General features: G+C 41.1%; 1 long non-coding RNA gene across 1 annotated transcript; it reads right to left on the bottom strand.

Annotated features, from left to right (window-relative positions):
• Positions 1-9,559: 9,559 nt before the first annotated feature.
• LOC138949668 (uncharacterized) lies at positions 9,560-13,253 on the bottom strand. Its single transcript, XR_011450385.1, has 2 exons — positions 10,452-13,253; positions 9,560-10,167 (listed from the first exon to the last, which is right to left on the bottom strand). It is a non-coding gene; the product is annotated as an uncharacterized lncRNA (long non-coding RNA).

The raw sequence follows: 13,253 nt of genomic DNA, 5'->3' as shown, positions 1-13,253 counted from the left end.
TTGTCTGTCAGCACTTTGATATGTTTACCATCAATATCCTTACTAAAGCTTTTCAGAGCATGCTCAATCGCCATCAGCTCTAGAACATTGATATTGTTGTTTCTTTCTAAAACAGACCAACAGCCACCTGTTTGCTTTGGGTGGCAAACTGCACCCCAACCCAAAGTGGAGGCATCTGTTGTTATTACCATTTCAGGTTCAGATCTTTCTATGGGGAAAAAAGCTGAATCTATGTTCTGTAGCCACCAGTCTAGCTCTTCTTCAGCTTCTTTTGATATAACTACCAATGCATCAAAATCCCCTTTTTTCACTTTCAATGCTTCAACCTTAACCTTATCGAGTTGTCTATAGAACAACTGACCCCAAAGCACAGCTGGGAATGAAGCAACAAGCTGACCAATCACTTGCGCTAGCTCCCGAATGGTAATCCTTTTCCTGTTTTTTACACTTCTGCAAGTATTTTTCAGTTTCTGAATTTTCTCTTCAGTCAGACAGACAGACATATTTTCTGAATCTAGCCAAAACCCCAGATACTTTATCTTTTTGAGTGGGGTAAGTTCTGACTTTTCTTCATGGATGATAAATCCAAGGGCTTCAAACAAGTGTTCTGTTTCCTGAACATTCTGCAGACAACTCTCATAAGTTTGTCCCTGAAGATAGCAATCATCATCGAATGATGCTGACAAAAAGCCCCTTTTTCTCAGACAAGCATACACTGGTTTCAGTAACTTTGTAAAATATCTTGGGCAGTTACACAACCCGTTTGGGAAGCAGGTGTATTCATACAACTGTTCTCTCCAAATGAATTTCAAAAATTTCCTGAAATCTGGCTTGATTGAGACAGAATAATATGCATGCCTCAAGTCAACTGAAGCAAATATGTCACTGACTGATTAAACTCTTTCAGGTTTAGAATCATTCGATATGTTCCATCTGGTTTCATCACCAGGAATACAGGGGATATTATTTCTCCATCTTCACTTTCACATTTTTCGATTACTTTCATTTTCAGTAACTTCTGAACTTCATTGTCCATCTCAAAAAATTGATAACCTTTGATTTGAGTTGTAGGCACTTTTCCTACTTCTAATTCTGATAAATCCCTCAGTGGAATTTCAGCCCCTGTCACCATTTTCAAAATAAACGGATCTGATGTCAGCTTTCTCCATTCTTCAATAAAGTATTGTATTCTACCCGCAATAAATGGTATCTGAACACTTTTGTTTATTGGATAGCGTACCTTACCGGTCAGGTCTGGCTGTGCATCCTCATTTATGCCGATTTGAATGTCGTGTTGTTCTGCCCTCGGAAGCTTCTCCCCCGGTAGCGTGGATAGTAACCTCTTGCTCGGCCGCTTGTCCAGCCTCGGCCTCTTCTCTGGTCGTAGTCCCAGTTTTTTGTCCTGCCTCCTCTGAATGGAAAAAACTTGTCTCCCCTTGATGACCGAGTGATTGCCATGCCAAGCTTGGACGACGAATCAATGGAGGCGAACACAGATCGCAAATCATCCCCAAACAGTTCTGTTGTCACTGGGATTTCTGAAGAAACGAGTTTCTTGTATTTCTTGTTGAATTGCGGTGCAGACATAATCGACACTCTTCTGTCCATTGACATTTCGTGAGTCGCTTTGAGAATGAGCCCCATTGAATCGGTCAGAGATTTCATTTGTTTTTTCACATCAATGTTTGTTTTCCCAACACACTCGTTCGCTGCACACACAAGAGCGTTCACTGCTGTAAGCAAAATGTGTTGAATTCTTTGAGTACGCAAATCTGCACTTTTCTGGTTATGGTCCATTGTGTCCCACACTTCATGGTTCACTCGAAGAACTTTTAGTTCGACGTTTTTCGGGCGCTTGTGTTCCGAAATCTTGTTTTTCATTTTTGCTTTGTTCATTTTGCCTTTTGCCATCATGTTGACTATTTTGGCTAGCTGTTCCGAAATATCATCGCCAAGCTCCTCATCAGCCTCATAATCTTGCTGAATCCCTGTCAGTGTGTCACTTTCAGCATTTTCATCACTGCGATTCTCTGTCTGATCGCCACAAGATCTCACACGAGTAAGATTTTCAATTTGGTAGTCCAAATCTTCATCAGAATTGTCCACCAAAAAAGATACGGTACTGTCTTCTTCTCTGCGTCTTTTCTTAGACTTCAAAGGGGAACTACTCCGAAGTTGAACACATTCTGAATCTTTGTCTTCCACAATTTCCCCTTCGTCTGCAGCCCATTTCTTTAGTGCACGCAGGATTCGTTCATTCTGCTTTTTCATGTCATCCCAATCCTTTGTCGGTAATTGTACTACCTCGGGTCGAGGTTTTTCTTTTTGTTTCACTTTTGTGATTTCAACCATGGTTTTGTGGGGTCTCTGTGAGCATGGAGGGGAAGAGTCTTCACCCTCGGAATCAGATTTGAGCAAGTTTTCTTCGCTCTCCATTCCAAATTCTTTGAAAGAACAACGCAGCAAGGTTCGCGGAATCGAAAGATGTACTTTGAGACCGAAAAATTCGATCGTAAACCAAGATGAATCACGATAAACAACCGAAAAAAGCGGAGCATCGGTTTCAGACGTGCGCTAATGGCGCCGGAAATACGGATATGGCTCTTCCGGACATGCGCTCTCTCACATTTCCTGTAGTTTCGGCTAAACTACGTGAAATGGAATTAGTATTTAGTGTAGGAGGAGGGTTGGGGGTGGGTAGGGAGGGGGTGGGTATGGTTTACTTTGAGCAGGTCGGTTTCAGTTTTAATAAACAATTCTAGAGAATTGTGTATCTTATATTTGAGTCTTTCGTGTTTTAGACATTGATGCATTTAATAGTTTTAACGAGTTGCCTTTTGTTTTATCATTCTGGTGTTTATCTAGATGTGCTGTGTATCTTATAAGAAGTTCTTAAAAGTTCGAAGTTATTTTAGCATATAGGTTTTTTTATGGTCTTAACAGTTAAACATGTATTACGTTATCATTAAGATTCATGCTTTGTTAGCACTAAGCAGTTGTTTTAATCAGTCTGGTTTTCTCTTGTTTTCATCTTATGAACATTCTAAATGTTAGACTAACTTATTGTCTTGTACAGAATAACAACTGTGTGAATGGTGCTATACTGAATGAAAGAGTGTGACATGAAGTTCTTGTACATCATTGTAAAGAGTGTGAATGACGTTTTAGTTTAGATGTCAAGCGCTTAGAGCAAGCCTTTTTAACGAAAGTTTTTGATTTAGCGCTATATAAATGTTCTTCTTCTTATTATTATTATTATCTGAAGGTTTTCTCGAGTCTCGTTGGAAGCCCGTAACACTATGCACACTCAACAGATGCTTTTACCCAATGAGAGAGAGAGAGGAGGGTGTTGGAGAGGGGAGAGGGAGAGAAAGAGGGAGGGGAGTGTGGGAGGCAACAAACAGGAATTGATGAAAAAGTTATGAATGTATTTTGCGTTATTTTTGGAGCAGTATCTGGTTTAAACCTCTATTGTTCAGAAGTGAATAAAACTATTTCGTTGATAGTTTGTTGTAACTGCGCAGACATTTGGAGTGATCCGGTTACAGTTCTTCTACTTTTTTGCATGTTGAATAGAAATATCGCAGCCATCACATGGCCCTTATGTCGTGTAGCCTGCGATTTCGTGAAACATGTTTGCACCAAAAACGGTGATTGGTGACGTTTTTGCAACGCATGTGTTGAAATACCCCCCGCTGGTTAGGGGGAGTCCCATATTGGTTGGGACGAGAAAGAATTTACCCGATGCTACCCAGCATGTCGTAAGAGGTGACTAACGGTTCTGTTTCTCCTTTTACCCTTGTTAAGTGTTTCTTGTATAGGACATGTAAGAAATGTTAAGTCCTTTGTACTGGAAACTTGCATTCTCCCAGTAAGGTCATATATTGTACTACGTTGCAAGCCCCTGGAGCAATTTTTTGATTAGTGCTTTTGTGAACAAGAAACAATTAACAAGTGGCTCTATCCCATCTCCCCCCTTTCCCCGTCGCGATATAACATTGAATGGTTGAAAACGATGTTAAACACCAAATAAAGAAAGAAAGAATGTATTGAAATAACATTCTGAATTGGTTTTCTTGGTTAAAACTGGTGGGGTGGCCAAGCAATAAAGACATCGGCCTCAAGAAGCCCTAATTTCGAATATCTGCTGACGCATATATCCCCCCCCCCCCCACCCCGCCCCTCATCTCTGGAAAATAAAGTATGCTCAGACTTCAACCCAGAACTGTTAACTGCGCAAAATTGGCAACACCACCGAATATACTACCAAACCTGTCAGTTCGTATTTATGACCAAATTGCAAATATTGTCTTATAGTATAGGTTTCACCAGCAAGACTGAGCAACTCACATCAGCATCCCTGGCATACCACTTTATTTGAAGGTCCTGATACATCCAGACCTGTGCACATCTACGGTTTCTCCGTAATTTCTTCGATTTTTATATGCAGAATACGGTGCTACGGGTCTTTGATTAAAATTCCGAAAATCCGATGTTGTACTCCAAAAAATATTGTTTGTACTTTTTTTCTCTTTTAAGATGTTTTGACCAATTAGTTGGCCGTTGCGCTGAAAAGACGTTTTCCGATTTACCGGAAGCACGCGTGTTCTAGACCGGCACGGTGGCCTAGTGGTAAGGCGTCCACCCCGTGATCGGGAGGTCGTGGGTTCGAACCCCGGCCGGGTCATACCTAAGACTTTAAAATTGGCAATCTAGTGGCTGCTCCGCCTGGCGTCTGGCATTATGGGGTTAGTGCATGCTAGGACTGGTTGGTCCGATGTCAGAATAATGTAACTGGGTGAGACATGAAGCCTGTGCTGCGACTTCTGTCTTGTGTGTTGAAAACAAAATTACCGTAAAGTACCAAGTATAAGCCCCCCCCCCCCCCCCCCCCCCTCTGCACGAATTTCGGACAAAAGTGGGGGGTGGGCTTATACTCGGTACTTGACCCTATGCACGAACATATTTTTCATTGCAATGGAGACATGATTCATATAATGATACCATCTGGTATGTAAAGTGTTATGTTTGTTCAAACTAAAGCAATATTAATGTGAAACAACATGAAGATATTTTGTGTATTATAAAATTGTTAAACTCGCAGACAGACACACGTAAGGCTTACACACCATCACTCGTAAATGAACACATTGAAAGCATGTCTATTCGACAAAAACGGCTTTTATTTAAAAACAATTTGAAAAACCTGAAATCCTCAAAATCTGCCGGCACCTTCTGGTTACTGGACGTACAGAGGCGAATGGATACATGGTGCCGTTTTTTTCCACCTTTGTAGCCACATGTTTGACGCATCAAAGTCTTGAAGTTTCAGACCCGCCCCTAACTGTCGCGCTTTTCTCTGCAAGTCTTTTTTTTCTAACAACTCGCCCTTCGCTTCTTTCTTCTTGTAGAAACTCAAAAAGTATCACCTCCAACTCCTCCGACTTCACAGTCCGACAAGGGTGCAGTTTCAACTTTCGCTTTTCTCTGCCAGTTTCATGCTGCAGAAGGACATCTCTGTTAGCTCGCCACATCCTAATTTGTTTTCTGTCCACACCAAACTCTTGAAATCTACTGAGTAAGATTTTCGCTTCGGCATTTTCTTGAAAAGAAGCGCCAAAAGCAAGGGGAAGAAACTCTGACACGACATTCTTCGGCATTCCTTTTTTCTCTCCCTGTTCTCGATTTTTCGTTGGTTTTTTTAGCCATGCAAAAGTGGGGGGTGGGCGTTTACTCGGTACTTCACCTTTTGCACGGATTTTGCTCCAAGGTGGGGGATGGGCGTTTACAATGTTATGGGCTTATACTCGGTACTTTACGGTAAACACCAAATAAAGAAAGAAAGAAATCCCCACTCTTTGGTCTTTCTCTCGCGCGATGTGTGTGTGCACTTTGTGCATGTGTCAGTGTTAGTGTGTAAGAGAGGGAGAGTGTGTGAGTGTGGTTATGTGTGTGTGTGTATGTGAGTGTGTTCGAAAGAGAAAGAGTGGCTGTGCGTGAGTGTGTTCCGGAGTTTGTGTGTATGTTTGTAAAAGTGTGTATGTGTCCGTATGATTATATGTGCGCATGAGTGTGTTTTAAGTTTGTGTGAGTGAGTAAATGTGAGTGATTGAGCGTATGTCGTGTGTGTCACAGTGTGTGTCACAGGGTGTGTGTGTGTGTGTGTGTGTGTCACAGTGTGTGTGTGTGTGGTTGTAAGGCTATGTGTGTGTGTGTGTGTGTGAGAGAGATTTGTCCTTGTCATTTCACTTCTCCTTAAGGCTGGAGTATACACCTGAGGCCAAATTTCAAAGTGGTTAGGCAGTTTTAAAGGTTTCTTTTTATGTTAGTTCAATGTTTGGTTTATCAGGAAATAACAGAATGAATAGTGCTTGTCGCGCAACATTTTGAGATAACGACTGAAGTTTGAGCCTAGGTATGAGATTTTGTCACGTAAACCCTACTGAAGAAAATGTGATATTGTATTGTGAATATGTAAACAAAAAACAATCGGATGATCACAAACTGAAGAAGAGAAATAGGGAAGCAAAATAGAACATCAAACATGGTGATTTTACAGGTGAATTTGGAAAAAAACCCGTTATGTATCCATTTTTGAAGCCCAATTTGAAGCATGGAACACAGCGTTAAAGTGGTTACAGTGTTCAGAAATGATGTTAAATAACAAGAGTTATCCCTCTTCATAAATTTTAAAAGAAATACACCTCTTGTCGCGCAACATCTTGAACTGTGATGCTTTTACTACCCCCACCCCCTACCCATTTTTTCAACAAAAAAAAATGCATATTATTTTCTAAATAGAAAAGCAAGGTAATCAGATGATCAAAAACTTCAGAAGATAAATAGGGAAGCAAAATAGAACATCGAACATAGTGATTTAACTGGTGAATTCAGAAAACACACACTTTTTTTCTCATTTTTGAAGCTGAATTAGAAGTTTGGAAGATAGAAAACATAAATTAAAAGTGCTAAAGTGCTTACAGTGTTTAGAAATAGTGTTAGATACCAAGTTGAGTTATCCCTCTTCATCACAGTTAAAAGAAACACACCTCTTGTCGCGCAAAATCTTGAACTGTGATGCTTTTACTACCCCGGCCCCCTCCCCATTTGAACAAAAAAGAGTGCATATTCTCTTCACATTAGAAAAATAAGTAATAGTAACTGGACATTTTTAAAATACAACTTTTCTGTCAGTCCAAGGATTGCTTAGTCCATTAAAACAAACAGATTAGGATTTAACGCGCCCATTTTAAGATAAAAATAACATGATAATTGATATATATCAGACTTTTTTATGCAATTACTACTGAAGATTTGTTTACATTTTACTGTGAATTAATTGATCAAAATTCCAGATGACTAATATAGGAACAAAATAAAGCATACAACATAGTTACTGTCCTGGTAATATGGAGAAAAAAAACACCACCTTTGTATCATTTTTGAAAGTCATTTTCAAGCGAAGCCCCCATGAAGCTGAACGTTTTTTTATGTTTCTGGAGGAAAAGGAAGCCTCTCCTTGAACAAAAAAGGTAAATTCGACAGCAAGCTGTATAAGCAATGCAACCCCCCCTCCCTCCCCCACCAAGGTACATGCTTAAGCCAGGGGGGGAGGGGGGTGCGCAACCCCTGTAACCACCCCCCCCCCCCCCCAGTCCGGCCCTGCACTGCGGCCGTCTCTTGTTAGTATAAAATGAACAATTGCACATTTGCGTCATTCACACTTTTTCAGAAGCTATAAATAAATTCTGAAGAAAAAATCGTTGTGGCTTATTGTGTTCACTGTGTCGTAATTTAGAAAGTTGTTTGCTGAAATAGTAGTTCAAATTGCATAGCTCGTACTTTTTTTTGTGACGAAAGATATGAATAACCCCTTTTTTTATTTGCAAAATGAAATGTACCCTAACAATGGTCGAGAATGCAGAACACACACACACACACACACACACAGTGACACAGTGACACATACACACACATATACACGCAGACACACACACGCAGACATGCATATATACACTGGTACCCACGGACAAACCCAAAAACATAGACACACAGACACTTGTCTCTTCTTAGTATGTTTCATTACACTTTTGCTTTGAATATTTTCTCTTTCATTTTCCCATAAGTTCTTTCATCCATTATACTAACTAATATGTGAACATGGAAATTACCCTTTCAAAAACATGGTTTATTGTTCAAAAATTCGATCAATCTACTATAGGATATGTAATGAATGGCGGTTATGGTGTTTATAGTTGAAGGGATATGACTAGTGCTTTTTTTGTAATACAAAGAGTTTGTCAGGAGTTGTTTAACTTTGAGAGTGGAAACTTTTAACAGTTCAGTAAAATTCCATGGTTAGCTACGGACGGTCAAACTGGGTTCGCGGCACGTGAATTTACAACTGTGCGAGTTGTTCACGTTATAATCGCAACCGCTTGATTTTGTGAGTTGTGATTGTAAACTGCCTGACAATTGGAAGTCATTCGACCTGGGCTCTCGGATGAGAAAACCTGCTCTTGGTTTTGATGTCAACTTTGCAAGAAAACATTTGATCTTGATGTCAACCTTGGAACCGGGAAACATTGCCGGGATGACTTGGACTTTTGTATGGGTGCCGCCATATTGGAAGATGAGGTACTTTGCTAGTTTTGTGTGAACTTGAACATTTCTTTTGTATGCGCGGACATGACTTGTGTACTTGAATAATTTCGGAATCGTATAATTTTCTTGTGCTCGGTTGGTGTGTTTTTTGAATATTGTTAGTTGTTACAGTAGGGTGTTATATTTTGTAACAGGCCGCCCCAGTCTGACTTGTGCGGGGTGGTGCCAGAGTGGCGAGGGTGCGATGGAGGCCGTAAGGTTGAAGGCTAGCTACATCGTCACCTCTACATAACGTAAAAGTTATGTTTTGTTTATTTGCTTTCTTGTCCTTGTAAATATGTTATGACGTTGACAATGAATGAGTGAGTTTCAAAAGGTCGTGGACAATGAATGAATGAGTTTCAAAAGGTCATGAATTGATTATTGTAAGCAAGAAAATATTTGAGAATTTGAGGAATGAGTTGATAATTGCTATGTCAGAAACAAACCAATTTGTATGTTCTAATTAAACCATTGGCTATTGTTTGGAAAGAATGAGTTGGTGAAAGACTACAAATTCTTCTAATCTTCTCTCTGCTTTCCTAAACTTCTGAGCGGGAGTCAGATGATTGACTGTGTGTGTGTGTGTGCACATATAAAGAATCTGGAAGGAGATTAATAAGGATAACTACGGATCTTCTTTATTTCAAATCTCTTACATTGGCGAGCTTGCCAGGATTGTCCCCCCTGGTAGAACTCACAAAGAAGAACCAACCAAACAAAGTTCGTTGGTCAAAAGAGTGTCAGATGGCTTTTGACAGGGTGTTACGGCTGGAATTTCGGTGTGTATGTCTGTATGTATGTATATCTACTCCTATCAGAAATTGTGCGTGCTACTCTCTGTTTACTATCTAGCCTTCACACACACACACACACACAACACTCCAACCAGGCACAAAGACAAGAACACAGTATAGCCCTTTGCCCCTGCACCTCTATTAGAATGTTCAATAACACAACATAAACATATTATTATACATCCATTCTACAGATCACTTTCACTCCACATGAAAGTTCTATTTCTGTTAACACACAGAAATCTAACTGCACAAAATTACATACATGTTATTTTGTCATGCAGTCTACAATTCCCGTGCACACACGTAAAACACTTTAAGCTTTGTTCCGTGAGAACCTGTCTGTCTCAATACACACGAAGTCATTGCCTCAAGCAATACTTCTGTCAATATTCACTTCTGTTACACACAGATGACAAAAACCACGACGCTCGACGTCTCATGGTTATTCACTCGGGAAACGTATCTCTGTACAGCTATCACGCTGGTTAATTGCTCTCAGTCGTACTCACAATATACAGTGGCACGCACTGCTTCACCCCACCCACACAACTGTCTCGTGTGGTGGAATGGGACGGGGTTCCCGTTTTGCAGCGCTTCACGCTGTCTCCCCTTCTGCGTTCCCACAGCTCACGGCTGGAGCGTGAGGGTAGAACCTCCCGTCTCGTTCCCCTTCCGCGACCCCTCTCGGCCCGGGATACTTCCGCGACCCACTCGGCCCGGGATGCTAAAATACACAAGTTTAAACTACCATAAGTCTCCATACTTGAATAAACTTTTATGACATTCTTTATCACTACCGTCAACTAACTTATGCGGTTACAGTATATACACCCGCTTACTCATAAGCGACTTCATTTCCGAAAAACATGTAAACATTCCCTTTTCAACAATGGCTGACATCAACGCACACTTTTCAGCTAATTCACACATGACTCTCCCGGTCATTTCTCAAGTCAATATTTCCGAGCAAAATAATATCTCCGAGCAAAATATCAATTCAATAAATACCTGTAAACACAGCAGCTGAATCTACCGATTCAATACCGCGGCACGAGTCCCCAAACGACCTCCAGCGCCCGGTGAGAAACTTTACAATCAGGAGACACTTCTTCTCCTGTCGATAGTCTGCAAAGCTCTGCTGTCTAATCTATCTACAAACGTGACCTCAGTCACTACTCTTCTCTGATTGGTCACATCTCACACGTGACATCACTGCACTGTACGGACAATATTTCACCGCACGGTGCCTACTCAAAGTTCGTGGCCCATGAAATTTTGTACACCTGAGTCACATAACTCCAATATACATCTATGTGCAAATCCGTTTGTCACATTACCCCCTCCTCCCAGAAAAAAAATGACCGACCGAGGTTATTTTTTCTTTAGGATACCAGGTAAAAGAGGGTAACTACTTCACTATAATACAATGTCTATATCGCAATTCACTACGGAACAAACTTGTCTTAGCTGACATAAGAAACAAACTTTCCACTGATCACATATGTGTAACAACACTACTTTATGTCTGATAAAGTACTTCTTCCTTCTCTAGGAAGATTCCACTGAGTTTTTCTTTTAACTCGCAATTTCCAGTCATGTTGCTTTCTAGCTCGACCATACAAAGTCTTTCTTTAGCATCATCAGTTTACTTATCCTGAGTCCACGACTCTTTCAACATAGTACTACGACTCATGTTTCTGATGCTAAACCGACAAGTAGTCAAAATATCATGAAAACCATTTTCTTGACCTCTTTCTGCGATTGCCACCATGGCCTACAGCAGCAGTAGTCTCAATTAACCTGGACTTCAATCTGTTCATATCTGCTTGCAACTGAATGAGTTGTTCTCGTACAACTGCCAAGTCCTGATTCGAACACCCAACCTTCTGATCTGGAGTCCGAACCAAAGGTTTACTAGGAGGGTTTCTTCTCTTTTCCTGCACACGATTTGTACTAGCTGTAACCCCCTCAACATCAGGAAAACAGTCTGCACTCCCTGAAATCCCCGGAATGTTGCCTATTATCAAATCAGCGACAGGATCATTCAGGACGCAACAAACCATTTCTCCCGACACATAAGGTGTCTCAACTTTAACTTTCGCCTGAGGATAAGTAAGGACCTCTCCACCAAATGTCTTACAGGTGACCTTTCTACTGACCATCTGGTCTTTTGACACCAATCCTCTACGCACTCCAGAAATCGTAGAACCCGTGTCACGGAGTACTGTACACTCACTCCCGTTGACACTACCATGTTCTAACTTCAAACACCCAACTTCCTGCGTAATTGGTGAAACGACTTCCGCAACAGCAGAATTTCCCGACACTTCATGCACCTTCTGGTCTTGGCCCCCAAAGCCATGATCTGTCCGCAAAGGACAATGTCGACGCCAATGGCCTTTTTTTCCACACGACCAACAATCATCTCCACTCTGTCGGAATGAACCGCCTCTGCGACCACCAGTACGACTGCGTCTACTTCCACGAGGATAGTATGTATCACCTTGTGACTGTGCCTGTGCATCAGACGTACCTCTGCCATAGCTCCAGTTACCTTGTCTACGACCAGCAAAACTAGAACCATACCTCCGAGACTGCGGACCACCTCTCCGATTATTGCTTTGTGAAAAAGCAGCTGCAGCATACTCTTCGTGACTACAAGAACCTGCAGAAAAAATGGTTGGTCCCGACTTTCGTGACAAGTTTTTCCCAGGTCTCGCTAAGCGATAGCTTTCGGCGGCTTTGACCATTTCATCCAAAGTCACTAGACCTCGTTCTCGAATGAAAGTTGCTAAGTCAGCTGATACGCTTTCAAGGAATTGTTCTCCCAGGATCAAGTTCACTAGACCTTCAACATCTGTGGTTATGTCAGATAGCGCAACCCAACGATCAAACAATCGTCGTAACTCAATCCCAAAAGTTTGGAACGGTTCCTTTTCACTTGGACGGATATTTCGGAGCTTTTGTCTAAATGTTTCAGACGTGCACTGAAATTTCTTCAGCAAGTTTTCTTTCAAACATTGGTATGTTAGTTCACCAGCAGCAGCAAGGCTATGGTATAGGTTTAATGCATTGCCCTCTAAAAGAGCAGACAAGTACGTGATCCACCTTGTCTCTTCCCATCCCAGAGATTTTGCATGAGTTTCAAATCTGAACAAGTAAGAGTCTATATCATCTTGCTGTTCTCTGAATGCAGGGAGTCTGGGGTAAACAGGGCGAGCACCTACATTAGTGTGAGAATCCCGACCATTTTGTGGTGCACGCGACCCAGCACTAATTTCAGCCTGCCTAATCTCAAGCTCTCTTTGCTTTAACTGGTGTTCTCTCTCTTTGTCTCTTTCTTCCCGGTCCAATTCTTTTTGTCTTCGACTTTCTTCCATTTCCAATTCTTTTTGTCTTCGACTTTCTTCAATTTGTGCATCTTCCCTTTCTTTTTGTCGATCAAATTCTTTTTGTCTTCGACTTTCTTCCATTTCTAATGCTTTTTGTCTTTCTTCCCTTTCTTTTTGCTTCTCATCTTTTTCTCGTTTTCTCTCCAAACGATCAAAACTCTCTTTCACGTATTTCTCACGTTTATCTGCAGCCAGACCCAAAGTCTCTGCCTGTTTAACGAACTTTTCAAACAACGCATCATAATCATCATCGCTCTCCATTGTGTAAGTTTTGAACTTTCAAAATCACACCAAAATATGTCCAAGTTTAGAGAAACAACAAATTTGAAAAAGTTTCAAAAAATAATGCAAGTTCAAGCAATCTACTTGAAAACTGTCAAGTACCACAAGAAAATCTGGCACCAAAACCAATAGTCAA

Source organism: Littorina saxatilis, linkage group LG16 (assembly GCF_037325665.1).
Source record: "Littorina saxatilis isolate snail1 linkage group LG16, US_GU_Lsax_2.0, whole genome shotgun sequence".
Classification (NCBI taxonomy): Eukaryota; Metazoa; Mollusca; class Gastropoda; order Littorinimorpha; family Littorinidae; genus Littorina; species Littorina saxatilis.
The sequence above is the reverse complement of the archived record's forward strand: the minus strand, read 5'-3'. Positions and strand labels throughout refer to the sequence as shown.